The sequence below is a fragment of the Genypterus blacodes genome, unplaced genomic scaffold (genome assembly GCF_046128005.1).
Source record: "Genypterus blacodes isolate CSIRO-AG114 ecotype Tasmania unplaced genomic scaffold, CSIRO-AGI_Gbla_v1 ptg000055l_1, whole genome shotgun sequence".
NCBI classification, from domain to species: domain Eukaryota; kingdom Metazoa; phylum Chordata; class Actinopteri; order Ophidiiformes; family Ophidiidae; genus Genypterus; species Genypterus blacodes.
In genome coordinates, this window is record NW_027466867.1 from 2,206,946 (window position 1) to 2,225,605 (window position 18,660).

The 18,660-nt window shown below is 44.0% G+C and overlaps 2 long non-coding RNA genes across 4 annotated transcripts; one reads left to right on the plus strand and one right to left on the minus strand.

Moving 5' to 3' along the window:
- Positions 1-1,727: 1,727 nt before the first annotated feature.
- Positions 1,728-13,187, minus strand: LOC143002237 (uncharacterized). Of its 3 annotated transcripts, none has more exons than XR_012963766.1 (5): positions 13,078-13,187; positions 12,646-12,729; positions 6,685-6,890; positions 6,460-6,543; positions 1,728-2,102 (listed from the first exon to the last, which is right to left on the minus strand). It is a non-coding gene; the product is annotated as an uncharacterized LOC143002237 (long non-coding RNA). The 3 variants fall into 3 exon arrangements; XR_012963767.1 differs by lacking the exon at positions 13,078-13,187 and adding an exon at positions 12,871-13,063; XR_012963765.1 differs by lacking the exon at positions 13,078-13,187 and having other exon boundaries at positions 12,646-13,063.
- Positions 1,997-7,790, plus strand: LOC143002239 (uncharacterized). The gene is made up of 3 exons (XR_012963768.1): positions 1,997-2,133; positions 2,290-2,413; positions 6,969-7,790. It is a non-coding gene; the product is annotated as an uncharacterized LOC143002239 (long non-coding RNA).
- Positions 13,188-18,660: the final 5,473 nt, after the last annotated feature.

An 18,660-nucleotide genomic window follows, 5' to 3' on the forward strand; every position in this document is an offset into this window, starting at 1 on the left:
GTGTAGATTTAGCTGAGCCAATAAAAAGGATTCAACGGTAGATGGGCAAACTTTGAAGTTGTATGTATCTGTATATGTCACACAGCGCTCTCTTGTGGTTAAAATAGAATACTGCATACTCAGCAGCTCTTCAGAAAACAGTTAAAGAGAAATAAGTTGCTGATCACAAGTTGAGGATGTGCTTATTTGGAAAATTAAATGTTAATCATTTGTATTTAATGGGGATTCTGACTTGAGCCCCAAACTAAAATGAGTGTGATCCCCCTGCTCTAAGCTCTTTCCATTTGCTCCATGGTTACACTGTCGTTTTGTTTTTGGAAAATCGGACCAAAAATTGAATTTGCCCCAAACTTACAGAAAATGATTCTTGTGTCTTGTAGATGCTGCGTTTTTTAAATTTGAGAGAACCTTGCGGCGAAGAGGGCAGCGGTGGAGGGAGAGAAGAAAAGCATTTTTGAGGTTTTATGAATTTATTTCCATCCATGTTTACATTTTGTCTGCATTTTGCTCTGAAACATGACACCGACTGCACTGTATGATGTCTGCGGGGAGAATGTCTTATAAACGTTTTACATGGACAAAGAGTATGACACGGTTCAATGTTTCATAGAAAAACATTGAAAACGTGGTTCAAAATGAAAAAAGAGGAATTCAGTTAAGACCATTTGTAATAAACGCTATATTTTGAGTCTTGCTTTTCACTTTTGCAATCCTATGAATGTAACTTTTCATTCAATTTAATAGGTCAACACAGCTTTTGAATCTGTTGTGTACATTTAAAAAACGATTTCACTTGTTATGTTGTACACAAAATGCTGAAAGAGTATCTTTGTTTGAATGATTTAACATTTTGCTACAACGTTCATTGTTGAACGTTTCGTCCCTTGCCTGTCACTTCTGGCTGAAATGAGGAGCTGCTGTGACCAGGTAGGAACCATAGTCACTGACGGTGTTCCCGACGGAATCTTACACGGATGCACGTTCCATACGTCCCCAAATTGTAAACAGACAAACATGTTGAGCAGTGTTGCCACTTTAGCGACTTTCTCGCTAATCTGGCGACTTTTTTTGAGACAAAAGCGACTAGCGTGTTATTGGAGACTTTTGGAGACTTCTGGTGTTTTGGAGACTCTGACGTATCGTTCCGCAGTTACTGTCCACCTTCTCTCCTCCAGCGTCCATTATAATGACATCCAATTGTGCAAATTAGGTGAGTGTGTCATATGGCGACTTTTAGGACAGCTTATAGCGACTTTCCTTACTGAGGAGTATGCAACAGTGGGTTTGTGGATTTATTCAACAGGAGAAAGGCGTGCAGTCCTTTGGTTGGACTTTTGAACAGTAAGCGTACAGAGGTATAATGTAGTCGCTGACCTCATGATTACATCAAGTGATGATCCCACGGTTTACATTACTACACTCAAGTATTTTCAGTCTGTGTCTTTTGGGAGGACTTGACCTTTAGCCATAGTCCCTGGGCATATCTCCCAAATCTCCACCTGGAGTTGTTTAAATCCTTTAATACAACCACATGTGTCAACTGCATGTCAATAGTCCATCCATGCTTGAACCTCTTAAACCTGGATGCCTCCAGCTGAGTGTCCTCCAGTAAGGTCAGGGAGACAAACTAGATCGCCTCACAGCGCCTTCCTTCCTGATCCTCCACATACATTGATTTAATCATTACAATACATGCAAGATGAATGAGTCAAGAAGCAGATATGAGATGGGGAGATGGGTTGTGTGTATAAATGTGTGAGATCACAGATAACAAGTGAGCTACAAACTAGAATTGCATTGGCATTTTGTGATTTGAAATACTTGTTTTATGTTTAAAAAACACATTTCAGCCTGTGCATTAAATTCATATTGGTTCAAAGTCGATTCCTGCTTTCGCCAGTCGGGGGCGTTGTCGCCATTTCAGACCAGGAAATCAGCAGGTGAAACAAGCGAACGAGAGAACCCCATGTGAATGTTGTCTTGTTATTTCCCTGTTATCAGATCGGTGCTGTGCTTATAAGCACCTTCTGCCTTCTCCTTCATCTTCAGCAAGACGGCTGGTGTGGCGCTGCTGAGGTCTCTGCTCCTGTGCGCTGCATGCCCTGCGGGGGGCAGATGTTGTTAACATCAAAGGTTATTTATGCTTTTCAAAAAAGCATTTTTTTTTTTTTTTTTTTTTAGCGGGTCAGGTTCAGGGCGACAGGTCATGATCTCACACTCACAGATTCAGACCAGAAGTCAAAATAATTATTAACATATTTATTTAAATGTACTTTATGTGGATTGCAGTTTGGCGCCCTGCCCACTAGATGCCCAGGGCCGGGCCTGGGTGTCAGTGTCTCCCATTCGCCCTGAATGGGACCGTCTGTTTACAGAGAAACAGGCTCAGGGCTCCCACTGATTCAGCGTTATGGTGAGTTGTATTTTTCATGCACTTTACATTTGTTTTTGTGGTGTATCTTATGTTTAAGGCATGTTTAAACGTTACCATAGCGACCAGAGAGGGTTAGGGAGCAGAGAGGATGTTACTCATGTTATGTTGTTGGCGCGATGTTACGAGAACGCTGCTGATAAAGTTGCGAGTACACATTGGATTCCCGTTTAGAATTTTATTTAAATGTTCACGTAAACTGGCTTTAAAATGGACGCATATAATGTAAAGTTGTGATTGAATAAATCATTTGTTAATTTGAAACAAGCGTGTGTATTCTCACAAATCACCACAAGATGGCTCCTTTTCCTGGTGTAGAGAGAGAGAGAGAGAGAGAGTACTGCTATTATTTTTTGATAAAGTAGAACTTCAAACTCTACGCTGAGGTCGAACCTCCTCCTTGGCTGAGTTGTGGCGCAGTGATCTTGGTTTCACTCCTGTTTATGGGAGGAGCCTAATGTAGAGAAGTCAGGATGTCTTGGTTTTAAGTCGAATCTTGGTTTTAAGTCGAATCCTGCTTTCGCCACTAGGGGGCGGTGTCTCCATGTGAGAGTAGGTAATCAGCAGGTGAAACCAGCGAACGAGAGAAAGCCGTGTGGTTGTTGTGTCGCTACCAGGTCGGTGTTGTGTTTACAGTTCATATATGTGCGTGATGTGCTACAAGATGTTACTGCACTCTACAAACAACAGGCAGGAAGTCAGGTGTTTATGTTCCTGCTGAAAGGTTAGAGCCGTTTAGCCTTCGTGGCGACGCACCGGTATTGAGCCATTACGGTGTGTGCGTGTTAAATCCATGCTACGGAGGGGTACAGAAGGGTGTGTGTATGTTTGTATACGTGTGCACGCGTGCATATGTGTGTGTGTGTGTGTGCATGTGTGTGCGTGTGCTGTTTTAAATGTTTGCTGTATTTCTCAAGCTGTGGTATTTGGGTGCTGCGTTTGAAAATTTTAGAGCTCTAGCTGTTAAACTGACCAAGATACGGGCTTTTTAAAAACAAATGATTTGGTCCATGGTTGCACTGTCGCTCTGGAAAACTGGACCAAAAACTACATTTTTACTTTAATCTTACTTCTAATTTATTTGAAATATGTTCAATAAGTAAATATATAAATGACTTTTTGAGATGTGAACACGTAGTTGAGATCCAAACAAGACATTAGCATATATGCTAAGTCGACTGAATAACTAAAAATATCCTGTTAAAGTCCTATATGAAGTAATTTAGGAAAATGGGACCAAACTTTTTTTTTTTTGTGATGTCAGCTCCGAATCAAAGAGACAAAAGAAACATTGAGGCTTCTGCGGTTGGGTGGGCGGTGGCTCATTGATAAGGCACGCGTCTGGGAACCAGGCACACGCTCCGGTGCTGGTTCGCCTCCAACCTCGGTCGCTCACGCTCCAGCTGGTAGCTGGAGAGTTGCCTGTTACCCTCCGGTCCAGAGCCAGTTACCTTCCTGTAACTGGGACTCGAACTCCCAACCTTGTGATCACCAACCATCAGCTCAACCCTCTGAGCTAAAGAAAAAAAAAATTTCGCATGTTTTTTCTGCTATCTATCTTTCCCAGTGAAACACTTAGTGAGTTTATTTAAAAGCACCTCCTCTTCCGCACCCTGCCTGCCTGTCTGTGTGTCAGTACCTATGTGTTCCTATATGTTCTATCACAGTGCATCACTCGTTCTGGTGCCAGACACAAGAACTGTGCCTGCCACGCAGCCCGAGCGACACACTGTGTGTCCCTAAATCTATACGTGACGTGTTCTACTATGACTATCAGTCTCTCGCTATGTGTCTGTCACTCTCACTGACAGACTGACTGAGTGCGGTAGATTCCGTGCCTAGGTGGGCGCGGGGACCGGAAGGTAACAGGCTCTGGACCGGAGGGTAACAGGCAACTCTCCAGCTACCAGCTGGAGAGTGAGGGACCGAGGTTGGAGGCGAACCAGCACCGGAGCGTGTGCCTGATTCCCAGACGCGTGCCTTATCAATGAGCCACCGCCCACCCAACCTTGGAAAGGTTCAATGTTTCTTTTGTCTCTTTGATTTGGTGCTGACATCACAAAAAAAAAAAAAAAAAAAAAAAAGTTTGGTCCCATTTTCCTAAATGACTTAAACAGGATATTTGTAGTTATTCAATCGACTTAGCGTATAAGTCGATATGTGTTCACATCTCAAAAAGTCATTTATATATTTACTTATTGAACATATTTCAAATAAATTAGCAGTAAGATTAAAGTAAAGTAGTTAGTCTAAGTGTAATATAATATATATAATAACAAATACTTTACCTTATTTTCAAACGCAGCTTCTACAGGACACGAGGATCATCTTCCGTAAGTTTGGGGAAAATGTAGTTTTTGGTCCAGTTTTCCAGAGCGACAGTGTAACCATGGACCAAATCATTTGTTTTTAAAAAGCCCGTATCTTGGTCAGTTAAAGAACTAGAGCTCTAAAATTTTCAAACGCAGCATCCAAACACCACAGCTTGAGAAATACAGCAAACATTTAAAACAGCACACGCATACACACACACATGCACGCACAGACACACTTACACAGGCACACATACACACGTATAAAAACATTCACACAACAAACAGTCACTACTGCATACACACACACTACTGTACCCCTCCGTAGCATGGATTTAACAGGCACACACACACCGTAATGGCTCAATACCGGTGCGTCGCCACGAAGGCTAAACGGCTCTAACCTTTCAGCAGGAAAGTAAACACCTGACTTCCTGCCTGTTGTTTGTAAAGTGCAGTAACATCTTGTAGCAAATCAAGCACATATATGAACTGTAAACACAACACCGACCTGGTAGCGACAAAACAACCACACGGCTTCTCTCGTTCGCTGGTTTCACCTGCTGATTACCTGCTCTCACATGGAGACACCGCCCCCTAGTGGCGAAAGCAGGATTCGACTTAAAACCAAGACATCCTGACTGCTCTTACATTAGGCTCCTCCCATAAACAGGAGTGAAACCAAGATCACTGCGCCACAACTCAGCCAAGGAGGAGGTTCGACCTCAGCTTAGAGTTTGAAGTTCTACACCCAGTAACTCAGCTCAGCTGTGCTCTGGTGGCCTGCTGTTGTAGACACACAGCTGGTCGTTTAAGCCGGAGAATCTAAAGAGTCTCAGAATAGTCTACTGCCTACAAGGACCTGAAGCAGCAGTTATGCCAGACTTTCACAGAGTCATGAATCAGAAGCATGAGCGTCTGGTACAACTGGACAGACTCTGTGGAGTCTACTGGCTACAAGGGCCTGCTGTGCACCACTACAGTCCAGCTTCTCAAGTCAGAATAAATACAAATTATTCACATTAAAGTTTCCGAATAAACACATCCTCAACTTGTGATCAGCAACTTGTTTCTCTTTATCTGTTTTCTGAAGAGCTGCTGAGTATGCAGAATTCCATTTTAACCACAAGAGGGCGACATATACACATCCAACTTCAAAGTTGACGTGGTTAAAATCGATATCATAATAACTATATATACATTGAAGAATCAAGATTGACAATATTGATTATTATTATTAAGAATAATTATTATTTCTTATCCACACATCATTCAACGTCAATGAAATCTGAATAGAGGGTCGATAGATTCTGTGCCAGAAGCACACACGGGCCTAAATCTGAACTATTCCCAGTGGTTTGGACTTCTTAGACTGGACTTGGAATCGAGTGATGAGTTGACCTGAAAAGACTTCACACAATAATTGATAAATGCAAACACAACGTCCAGAAATCTGTTGGTGAAACAGTTAATACAACACACACACACGCACACATTACGTACACTGCTAGCCAACATAAGCACCGAGCTACCTAAGTGGGGAGAGTTCATTAGAACTTTAAACACGCAAACAGACTTTATAACCGTTCTTCTGACTCAAATGCAGTGGCATCATGTAGTGAACATGGCGCTGCATGTTGTGAGCACATATCTGTACTTATAAGCACAATGCTGACCTGATAACAGAGAAATAACGAGACGACAACAATAACATACCGTTTCACTCCTTCGCTTATTTCACCTGCTGCTCTCCTGGTCTCAAATGGCGACAGCGCCCCAACCGGTGAAACCAGGAATCGCCTTTGAACCAACACGAACTCAATTCAATAAACAGGCTGAAATATGGTTCTTAAAAGGAAAACACGTAGTGTACATCAATGTATGTGGAGGTGCAGGGAGGAAGGTGCATTGAGGTGATCTAGTTTGTCTCCCTGAACTTACTGGAGGACACTCAGTTGACAGTTGAAGAGGTTCAAGCAGGATAGACTATTGTAAACCAGTTGATGTCTTCATCTATGTTGTTGTGTTCTTTGCTGTTGCTTTTGATGATTTTAAAGTCATCAATTGGTGCCACCCAGTGGCTACCCGGGGGAAAGCAGGCAAGGGATGAAACGTTCAACAATGAACATTGTAGCCTGTGGGGATGCCTGAAAAGGAAAAAGGGGATTAGGAAGAATGAATGAAGATTATGTTGACCTTTTATTCTTGTGTTTCTCTGTTATCAGGACGCTTTACAGAGCGCCAAGCATCAAGCCGCGCCCACAAAGAAGGGGAGAGGAAATGAGGGAGGACTGGAGGAGTCAACCCCCCAGCCCACACACACACAAGCAGCTGCCACAAGCCAGGAGCTGGAGCAAAGCCTGCAGATGAGAGGCCAAAGATCTTCAAGTCTCTACTCCCAGGTCCACTTGGCTCAGAGAGGAAGAGAGATGAAAATCAAATAAATAAAGTACCTTTACCTTTAGCTGCCTGGAGATTGGTCTCCTCTTTGTGTGAAAAGTGTGCATGTGTGACTTTGCCTGTATTTGATGTATGAAGGTCTTGAACTCCCAACCTTGTGATCACCAAGCATGAGCTTTACCCTCTGAGTTAAATAAAAAGAATCTTCGAGGTGTTTTTTGTGCAACTTATCTTGCGCAGTGACAGTGACACTTAGTAAGTTCCAGCAAAAGGTATTTCTATACACTCTCCCGGCAGAGTGTCTCTATGACAGTCGGACTCTCCTGGCAGAGTGTCTCTATGACAGTCGGAGTACTTGTGCCCTGCCTCCTTCGGGGGGCAGACACTAGGGTTGGGGTGTGCGCTGCATGGGGTGTGCGCTGCATGTCGCTCGTGGGGCAGATGTTGTTGACATCAAAGGTTATTTATGCTTTTCAAAAAAGCATTTTTTTTTATTATAATATATGTGACCTGTTATTTGTTTTCTACATTTGAGTCCACACATGTTATGCTTTGTGGCACAAAAGATTCATCTCAGCGGTCAGTTTTTGAACACCACGATGTATTGAATAAATGCAAAGACTGTGAATAAACTCTGTTTGACTTTTCATTGACATTTTTTCCAATTCAGCTACACAAACATCTTCAAACCACACAAACTTGTATTGTGAGAGTATACCAGAGTCCTATGTACACCATGGTAATTTATTGATGTGCCGCATAATGTCCTCCTTTTAGGTGTTATGGAAATGGTCAACCATTGTCACTCACGCGCAAAACTGGTTCCGGGTTCCTGCCAGAAACCCGGAACCAGTTTTGCGGGCGCCGGAAACGTCCGTTGCCGGCACGCTTGCCGGTGAAAATCACGGACAACACGTTTTTGCCTTTAGAGTATTTCCGGCCACCGGGATCACTGTCCGACATAAATAGTGGGTCTGGACGATCTTTAACCCGGAACCAGTTTTGCGCGGGCGCCGGGAACGTCCGTTGCCGGCTAAAATCACGGACATCACGTTTTTGCTTTTAGGCATGTATCAGAACACACCTGGGTTTAGCTCTGATTATGTAGTGAAGTTGTGCATCATAAAGTCATCTTATTCTATCTGTAGACGCACAATGCAGCCAGGCCGCTACCCCTCCCCCCACCTTTCACTGTAAACAGCGGGTCAGGTTCAGGGCGACAGGTCATGATCTCACACTCACAGATTCAGACAAGAAGTCAAAATAATTATTAACATATTTATTTAAATGTACTTTATGTGGATTGCAGTTTGGCACCCTGCCCACTAGATGGCGCCCCGGGCGACCGCCCGGTTCGCCCATGCCCAGGGCCGGGCCTGGGTGTCAGTGTCTCCCATTAGCCCTGGATGGGACCGTCTGTTTACAGAGAAACAGGCTCAGGGCTCCCACTGATTCAGCGTTATGGTGAGTTGTATTTTTCATGCACTTTACATTTGTTTTTGTGGTGTATCTTATGTTTAAGGCATGTTTAAACGTTACCATAGCGACCAGAGAGGGTTAGGGAGCAGAGAGGATGTTACTCATGTTATGTTGTTGGCGCGATGTTACGAGAACGCTGCTGATAAAGTTGCGAGTACACATTGGATTCCCGTTTAGAATTTTATTTAAATGTTCACGTAAACTGGCTTTAAAATGGACGCATATAATGTAAAGTTGTGATTGAATAAATCATTTGTTAATTTGAAACAAGCGTGTGTATTCTCACAAATCACCACAAGATGGCTCCTTTTCCTGGTGTAGAGAGAGAGAGAGAGAGAGAGTACTGCTATTATTTTTTGATAAAGTAGAACTTCAAACTCTAAGCTGAGGTCGAACCTCCTCCTTGGCTGAGTTGTGGCGCAGTGATCTTGGTTTCACTCCTGTTTATGGGAGGAGCCTAATGTAGAGAAGTCAGGATGTCTTGGTTTTAAGTCGAATCTTGGTTTTAAGTCGAATCCTGCTTTCGCCACTAGGGGGCGGTGTCTCCATGTGAGAGCAGGTAATCAGCAGGTGAAACCAGCGAACGAGAGAAAGCCGTGTGGTTGTTGTGTCGCTACCAGGTCGGTGTTGTGTTTACAGTTCATATATGTGCTTGATGTGCTACAAGATGTTACTGCACTCTACAAACAACAGGCAGGAAGTCAGGTGGTTATGTTCCTGCTGAAAGGTTAGAGCCGTTTAGCCTTCGTGGCGACGCACCGGTATTGAGCCATTACGGTGTGAGCGTGTTAAATCCATGCTACGGAGGGGTACAGAAAGGTGTGTGTATGTTTGTATACGTGTGCCTGTGCACGCGTGCATGTGTGTGTGTGTGTGGGGGGGTGTGTGCATGTGTGTGCATGTGTGTGCGTGTGCTGTTTTACATGTTTGCTGTATTTCTCAAGCTGTGGTATTTGGGTGCTGCGTTTGAAAATTTTAGAGCTCTAGCTCTTAAACTGACCAAGATACGGGCTTTTTAAAAACAAACGATTTGGTCCATGGTTACACTGTCGCTCTGGAAAACTGGACCAAAAACTACATTTTTACTTTAATCTTACTGCTAATTTATTTGAAATATGTTCAATAAGTAAATATATAAATGACTTTTTGAGATGTGAACACGTAGTTGAGATCCAAACAAGACATTAGCATATATGCTAAGTCGACTGAATAACTAAAAATATCCTGTTAAAGTCCTATATGAAGTAATTTAGGAAAATGGGACCAAACTTTTTTTTTTTGTGATGTCAGCTCCGAATCAAAGAGACAAAAGAAACATTGAGGCTTCTGCGGTTGGGTGGGCGGTGGCTCATTGATAAGGCACGCGTCTGGGAACCAGGCACACGCTCCGGTGCTGGTTCGCCTCCGACCTCGGTCCCTCACGCTCCAGCTGGTAGCTGGAGAGTTGCCTGTTACCCTCCGGTCCAGAGCCTGTTACCTTCCTGTAACTGGGACTCGAACTCCCAACCTTGTGATCACCAACCATCAGCTTAACCCTCTGAGCTAAAGAAAAAAAAAATTTCACACGTTTTTTCTGCTATCTATCTTTCCCAGTGAAACACTTAGTGAGTTTATTTAAAAGCACCTCCTCTTCCGCACCCTGCCTGCCTGTCTGTGTGTCAGTACCTATGTGTTCCTATATGTTCTATCACAGTGCATCACTCGTTCTGGTGCCAGACACAAGAACTGTGCCTGCCACGCAGCCCGAGCGACACACTGTGTGTCCCTAAATCTATACGTGACGTGTTCTACTATGACTATCAGTCTCTCGCTATGTGTCTGTCACTCTCTCTGACAGACTGACTGAGTGCGGTAGATTCCGTGCCTAGGTGAGCGCGGGGACCGGAAGGTAACAGGCTCTGGACCGGAGGGTAACAGGCAACTCTCCAGCTACCAGCTGGAGAGTGAGGGACCGAGGTTGGAGGCGAACCAGCACCGGAGCGTGTGCCTGATTCCCAGACGCGTGCCTTATCAATGAGCCACCGCCCACCCAACCTTGGAAAGGTTCAATGTTTCTTTTGTCTCTTTGATTTGGTGCTGACATCACAAAAAAAAAAAAAAAAAAAAAGTTTGGTCCCATTTTCCTAAATGACTTAAACAGAATATTTTTTAGTTATTCAATCGACTTAGCGTATAAGTCGATATGTGTTCACATCTCAAAAAGTCATTTATATATTTACTTATTGAACATAATTCAAATAAATTAGCATTAAGATTAAAGTAAAGTAGTTAGTCTAAGTGTAATATAATATATATAATAACAAATACTTTACCTTATTTTCAAACGCAGCTTCTACAGGACACGAGGATCATCTTCCGTAAGTTTGGGGAAAATGTAGTTTTTGGTCCAGTTTTCCAGAGCGACAGTGTAACCATGGACCAAATCATTTGTTTTTAAAAAGCCCGTATCTTGGTCAGTTAAAGAGCTAGAGCTTTAAAATTTTCAAACGCAGCATCCAAACACCACAGCTTGAGAAATACAGCAAACATTTAAAACAGCACACGCATACACACACACAAATGCACGCACAGACACACATTCACACAACAGACAGTCACTACTGCATACACACACACTACTGTACCCCTCCGTAGCATGGATTTAACAGGCACACACACACCGTAATGGCTCAATACCGGTGCGTCGCCACGAAGGCTAAACGGCTCTAACCTTTCAGCAGGAAAGTAAACACCTGACTTCCTGCCTGTTGTTTGTAAAGTGCAGTAACATCTTGTAGCACATCAAGCACATATATGAACTATAAACACAACACCGACCTGGTAGCGACAAAACAACCACACGGCTTCTCTCGTTCGCTGGTTTCACCTGCTGATTACCTGCTCTCACATGGAGACACCGCCCCCTAGTGGCGAAAGCAGGATTCGACTTAAAACCAAGACATCCTGACTGCTCTTACATTAGGCTCCTCCCATAAACAGGAGTGAAACCAAGATCACTGCGCCACAACTCAGCCAAGGAGGAGGTTCGACCTCAGCTTAGAGTTTGAAGTTCTACACCCAGTAACTCAGCTCAGCTGTGCTCTGGTGGCCTGCTGTTGTAGACACACAGCTGGTCGTTTGAGGCCGGAGAATCTAAAGAGTCTCAGAATAGCCTACTGCCTACAAGGACCTGAAGCAGCAGTTATGCCAGACTTTCACAGAGTCATGAATCAGAAGCATGAGCGTCTGGTACAACTGGACAGACTCTGTGGAGTCTACTGGCTACAAGGGCCTGCTGTGCACCACTACAGTCCAGCTTCTCAAGTCAGAATAAATACAAATTATTCACATTAAAGTTTCCGAATAAACACATCCTCAACTTGTGATCAGCAACTTGTTTCTCTTTATCTGTTTTCTGAAGAGCTGCTGAGTATGCAGAATTCCATTTTAACCACAAGAGGGCGACATATACACATCCAACTTCAAAGTTGACGTGGTTAAAATCGATATCATAATAACTATATATACATTGAAGAATCAAGATTGACAATATTGATTATTATTATTAAGAATAATTATTATTTCTTATCCACACATCATTCAACGTCAATGAAATCTGAATAGAGGGTCGATAGATTCTGTGCCAGAAGCACACACGGGCCTAAATCTGAACTATTCCCAGTGGTTTGGACTTCTTAGACTGGACTTGGAATCGAGTGATGAGTTGACCTGAAAAGACTTCACACAATAATTGATAAATGCAAACACAACGTCCAGAAATCTGTTGGTGAAACAGTTTATACAACACACACACACGCACACATTACGTACACTGCTAGCCAACATAAGCACCGAGCTACCTAAGTGGGGAGAGTTCATTAGAACTTTAAACACGCAAACAGACTTTATAACTGTTCTTCTGACTCAAATGCAGTGGCATCATGTAGTGAACATGGCGCTGCATGTTGTGAGCACATATCTGTACTTATAAGCACAATGCTGACCTGATAACAGAGAAATAACGAGACGACAACAATAACATACCGTTTCACTCCTTCGCTTATTTCACCTGCTGCTCTCCTGGTCTCAAATGGCGACAGCGCCCCAACCGGTGAAACCAGGAATCGCCTTTGAACCAACACGAACTCAATTCAATAAACAGGCTGAAATATGGTTCTTAAAAGGAAAACACGTAGTGTACATCAATGTATGTGGAGGTGCAGGGAGGAAGGTGCATTGAGGTGATCTAGTTTGTCTCCCTGAACTTACTGGAGGACACTCAGTTGACAGTTGAAGAGGTTCAAGCAGGATAGACTATTGCAAACCCTGACATGCAGGAGACACATGTGGTTGTATTAAAAGATTTCTAGAGCTCCAGCTGGTCTTCCTGGAGATTTGGGAGAGGTCAGGCCTCGAACTCACAACCTTGTCGTAATTGCATAAAAGAGACACTCACAACTGTGATGATACACTCACCAGTTGATGTCTTTATCTATGTTGTTGTGTTCTTTGCTGTTGCTTTTGATGATTTTAAAGTCATCAATTGGTGCCACCCAGTGGCTACCCGGGGGAATGCAGGCAAGGGATGAAACGTTCAACAATGAACATTGTAGCAAAATGTTTAATTCATTCAAACAAAGATACACTCTTTCAGCATTTTGTGTACAACATAACAAGTGAAATCGTTTATGTACACAACAGATTCAAAAGCTGTGTTGACTTATTAAATTGAATGAAAAGTTACCTTCATAGGATTGTAAACGTGAAAAGCAAGACTTTAAATATAGCGGTTATTACAAATGGTCTTAACTGAATATCTCTTTTTTCATTTTGAACCACGTTTTCATTTTGAAACACTGTGTACAGGCGGTGCACCAGCATGTGAGCGGGGCATTTTAAGGTTCAAATTAGGTGAAGCAGATGTTGAAAATCTGAAAGATGATCTGCCTTAAAATTGACAGCACATCATTCTTTGTCTGTTGTTTGCGGTTTACAGAATGGCCACAAGGGGGAACTAAAGCCTCAATAAAAGACAACTCGACACTATGAGCCAAGTGCGAACTGAGCCAGGAGTAGTTTCACGACACAAACTTGGTACAAAGGGAGAGGGGAATATTAAATTATGTAATACTAACACATAAAAACTAATGATCAATTAATACCAATAAAACCTATTACTTGTACTCTTTCAATCAGCTTTGCGTCTGTGTGTACCTCCTCTCCTTGTTTTTTAAAAAGCCCATATCTTGGCGAATTTAAGAGCTAGAGCTCTGAAATTGAAAAACAGAGCGTCTACAGGGCACGAGGATGCCCTGTGTCTGCCCCACTTCGGGGAACTGCCACAAGGGGGGGAGTGCGCTGCATGTCGCACCTCTATGTCTGCCCCCCTAGGGGGGCTGAGCCAGTCGAACGAAGCGAGTTGGGGGACCGAGGTCGGGGGGGAATGCGCTGCATGTCGGACCTCTATGTCTGCCCCCCTGTGGGAACTGAGCCAGTCGAACCAAGCGAGTAGGGGGGGGGGGAGTTGGGGTAGCGTACCTGAACCGGTGTGTGTGCCAGGTTCCCAAACCTGTGCTTAGTCGAGTGCGCCACCACCTAACACACTCTCAGTTTGCTTTTGTCTCTTTGATTCGGAGCGGCACTCACAAAAAAAAAAATGGACCAAGTCCTTCTTTTTTAAAAAGCCCATATCTTGGTCAATGTTAGGGCTAGAGCTCTAAAATTTTCAAACGCAGCATCTGCATGACACAAGGATCATTTTCTGTTCGTTTGGGGCACATTAAATTTTTGGTCCGATTTCCCAAAATGACACTGCAACCATGGACCAAATCTTTCAGCCTGACTTGAATATTGGTAGTGCTCATGCAAACACTGCTGACAGTGGACAGTGGACTGACGTGGACAGTCGTATTGCCCTACTCCCTTGGCTCTGCTGATAACATTATCTGACCTGGCATGCGTGGTAGCCAGTCTGAGACGAGGTGGTCCCTCAGGGCTGTGCCACTCTGGCTCATGGTCACATAGACCAAAAAGTCTTTGTGTCTCTCCCCTCCTCAGCAGCAAACGTGCAGATCGTTTCAGTAATGCAGCTCAGCTGATGTTCTCAGAGCAGTGACGTGGTGGTTGCTGGTCTAATGCAGTCAGTAATCTACCGTGCTAGTGCAGAGCAAGTCTTTGTAGCAGGAGTTTCCAAAGAGTCTCTAAAAAGTCTACTGTCTGCAAGGGCCTGCTGCAGTTGTGTCAGACACACATGCTTCTGATTCATTCTGGAGAGTCTGGCACAGCTACAGCAGGCCCTTGTAGGCAGTAGACTTTTTAGAGACTCTTTGGAATCTACTACCTACAAGGGCCTGCTGTAGCTGTAAGGGCTACAGCAGACCACCAGTGCCACCAGAGCACTGCTGAGCTGTGTTACTGACTGTCTGCTCGTTTGCTGTTGGGGAGGGGAGTGACACAAAGACTTTGAGGACTGTTCACTGAAATGGATCCATCTGTGTGACCATAAGTCAGAGTGGTTCTGCCCTGAGTGACTTCCCCATCTCAGACAGTTACCAATGACGGAGCATTTTATGCACTGTGCAGCCATGGCAGCTCAGCTGATGTTCTCTGCAGGGCTATTGGCTATGGGTTGTTGACTGTGGTAGATGACCCTGCTTTACCCGGTTCGCCTGGTAGCTGAGATGTCAGAAAAATGTTGGCTTTGTGAGCTGACCATTTTGCAGACACCTCCAAGGATCGCCTTTGCCAGACTGTCATGGTAACGCAGTGCTCTGGTGGCACGGTGTGCCCACCTCACATCTGCTTCTTGACTCATTCATCTTGCATGTATTGTAATGATTAAATCCATGTATGTGGAGGATCAGGAAGGAAGGTGCTATAAGGCGATCTAGTTTGTCTTCCTGACCTTACCGGAGGACCCTCAGCTGGAGGCATCCAGGTTGAAGAGGTTCAAGCAGGACTATTGACATGCAGTTGACACATGTGGTAGTATTGAAGGTTTTTAACAACTCCAGGTGGTCTAACTGGAGATTTGGGAGATATGCCCAGGGACTATGGTTAAAGGTCAGGTCCTCCCAAAAGACACAGACTGAATATACTTGAGCGTAGTAATGTAAACCGTGGGATCATCACTTGATGTAATCATGAGGTCAGCGACTACATTATACCTCTGTACGCTTACTGTTCAAAAGTCCAACCAAAGGACTGCACGCCTTTCTCCTGTTGAATAAATCCACAAACCCACTGTTGCAAACTCCTCAGTAAGGAAAGTCGCTATAAGTTGTCCTAAAAGTCGCCATATGACACACTCACCTAATTTGCACAATTGACGTGTTGGATGTCATTATAATGGACGCTGGAGGAGAGAAGGTGGACAGTAACTGCGGAACGATACGTCAGAGTCTCCAAAACGCCAGAAGTCTCCAAAAATCTCCAATAACACCAGAAAAAGTCGGTAGATTTGTCGCTAGTCGCTTTTGTCTAAAAAAAAGTCGCCAGATTAGCGAGAAAGTCGCTAAAGTGGCAACACTGCTCAACATGTTTGTCTGTTTACAATTTGGGGACGTATGGAACGTGCACCCGTGTAAGATTCCGTCGGGGACACCGTCAGTGACTATGGTTCCTACCTGGTCACAGCAGCTCCTCATTTCAGCCAGAAGTGACAGGCAAGGGATGAAACGTTCAACAATGAACATTGTAGCAAAATGTTGAATTCATTCAAACAAAGATACACTCTTTCAGCATTTTGTGTACTGCAGGGGTGCCCAATACGTCGAAGGCAATGTGGGTCGGTCGCATCGCATTCCAAAAAAAAAAAATATATATACAGTATATATATTTTTTAAGCATATCGTTAAAAGTTAGCCGACAACGGCAAGTACGCCGTTGCACACCCGGCGGAGTCGGCACCCTCATCTAATGGTCTATGAGAATAAAATAGAGAGTGCACAAGACAGTGTTGTTATAGGTTGTAAAGTAATACAACCAATCAGTCCGATTTTCCAAAACGACAGTGTAACCATGGAGCATATGGAAAGAGCCTAGAGCAGGGGGGTCACACTCATTTTAGTTTGGGGCTCAAGTCAGAATCCCCATTAAATACAAATGATTATCATTGATTTTTCCTAATAAGCACATCCTCAACTTGTGATCAGCAACTTGTTTCTCTTTAACTGTTTTCTGAAGAGCTGCTGAGTATGCAGTATTCTATTTTAACCACAAGAGAGCGCTGTGTGACATATACTGATACATACAAGTTACAAAGTTTGCCCATCTACCGCTGAATCCTGATTTTTTTTTATTTAAATATGTCACCACTACACACAGGCGGGTGACATATTTTTAAATTATGAAGCCTTGTTGTGTTTCCTTTAATTGGGCAAATTACATTCTTGGTCCAATTTTCCCGAACGACAGTGTAACCATGGAGCAAATCGTTTGTTTTTTTAAAAAGCCCATATCTTGGAGGTTAAAATTTCCCCCATCTTGCAGCAATGTATCCTAATGCCATCTAGATGATGTGTTTGAAATTCTAGAGATCTAGCTCTTTCCTTTGCCAAGTTAAGAGCACCTATGTCTTTGTATCCACTTGATCGATCGATCTCACTGATCAGTCTCACTCTGGCCTCACTTCATCTTGGTCGTGGCAGTGGCTCAGTCCGTTGAGGACGCGGCGTACCTTCGGGATTGGCGCATCGCAGCGCTTGTTCAACTCCAGGGCAACGTCTTCAAGCGCCAGTGAGTCACGGGATGTATCCCTCACGGGAGTTGCAGCAACTCTCCACATGGAGCAGCTGACAGTTTGCATCGATTTGCAATTTCCATTTGCACCCTGGTACCTGTACCCCCTCCAAGTGCGTGTGCGTTCAGGAGGGGGCGCACGCGCGCTAGAGGGTGAGAGGCGCGCCAGTTGCTCTGTTTGAAATTCTTGAATCCTCGCTCTTTCCTTTGCCAAGTTAAGAGCAACTATGTCTTTGATCGATCTCACTGATCAGTCTCACTCTGGCCTGACTTCAGCTTGGGTGTGGCAGTGGCTCAGTCCATAGACACGACAGTGTAACCATGGACCAAATCGATTGTATTTTAAAAAGCCCATATATTGGTCAATTTAAGAGCTAGAGCTCCTAAATCATACCGCATTATGGCCGTATAATGGCTACCCTGCACCCCCTCTGTAATACACGTGTTTGTGTGTGTGACACGAGGGGGTGCAAGATAAATTTCAATTGCATGCAATTTGCTTAAAATTCTTAAAATTTTCAAAGGCAGCATCTACAGGACACGAGGATCATTTTCTGAAAGTTTGGGGCAAATGTAGTTTTTGGTCCAATTTTTCCAGAACGACAGTGTAATCATGGACCAAATCTTAAAAAAAAAAACCCATATCTTGGAGTCAATCAATTTAGGAGCTAGAGCTCTAACATTTTCAAACGCAGCATCCAAATACCAAAGCTTAAGAAATGCAGCAAACATTTAAAACACACATACACACGTATACAAACAGTCACAAGTCACACAAACCCCCCCACAGACTCTGTCTCTGCCTACATCTCCAAGTGCATCGATGAGGCTGTCAGAAGGTCACTGTCAGGTGTTTCCCCACCAGAAACCCTGGGTGAATGGCAAAGTATGTGCTAAGCTCTTGACACGGTCATCTGCCTACAACTCAGGGGACCTGGGGGAGATCCAAAACCTCCAGAGGGCTATCAGAGACGCAAAAAGATCCTACAGGGACAAGTTGGAGTGTGTTTATCGCAGCCCTGACCCCAGACGCATGTGGACTACGTTCCATCCCAGGCTACAAGGGGAGGAATAGCGGTGATGCCCTGCCCGCCACCTCTCTCCCAGATGAGCTCAACACCTTCTACGCACGGTTTGAGGCGAGCAACAACACCCCTGAAGTGAGGCTAGCTGAGGACCAGGACGACTGCACTCTGTCCCTAACCACGGCCGACGTGAGGAGAGCTTTCAAAAGAGTAAACCCACGGAAAACATTCAACCATGAACATTGTAGCAAAATGTTGTAAAAAGTTAGCAACTCTGATGTTTTGGACCGTGGCA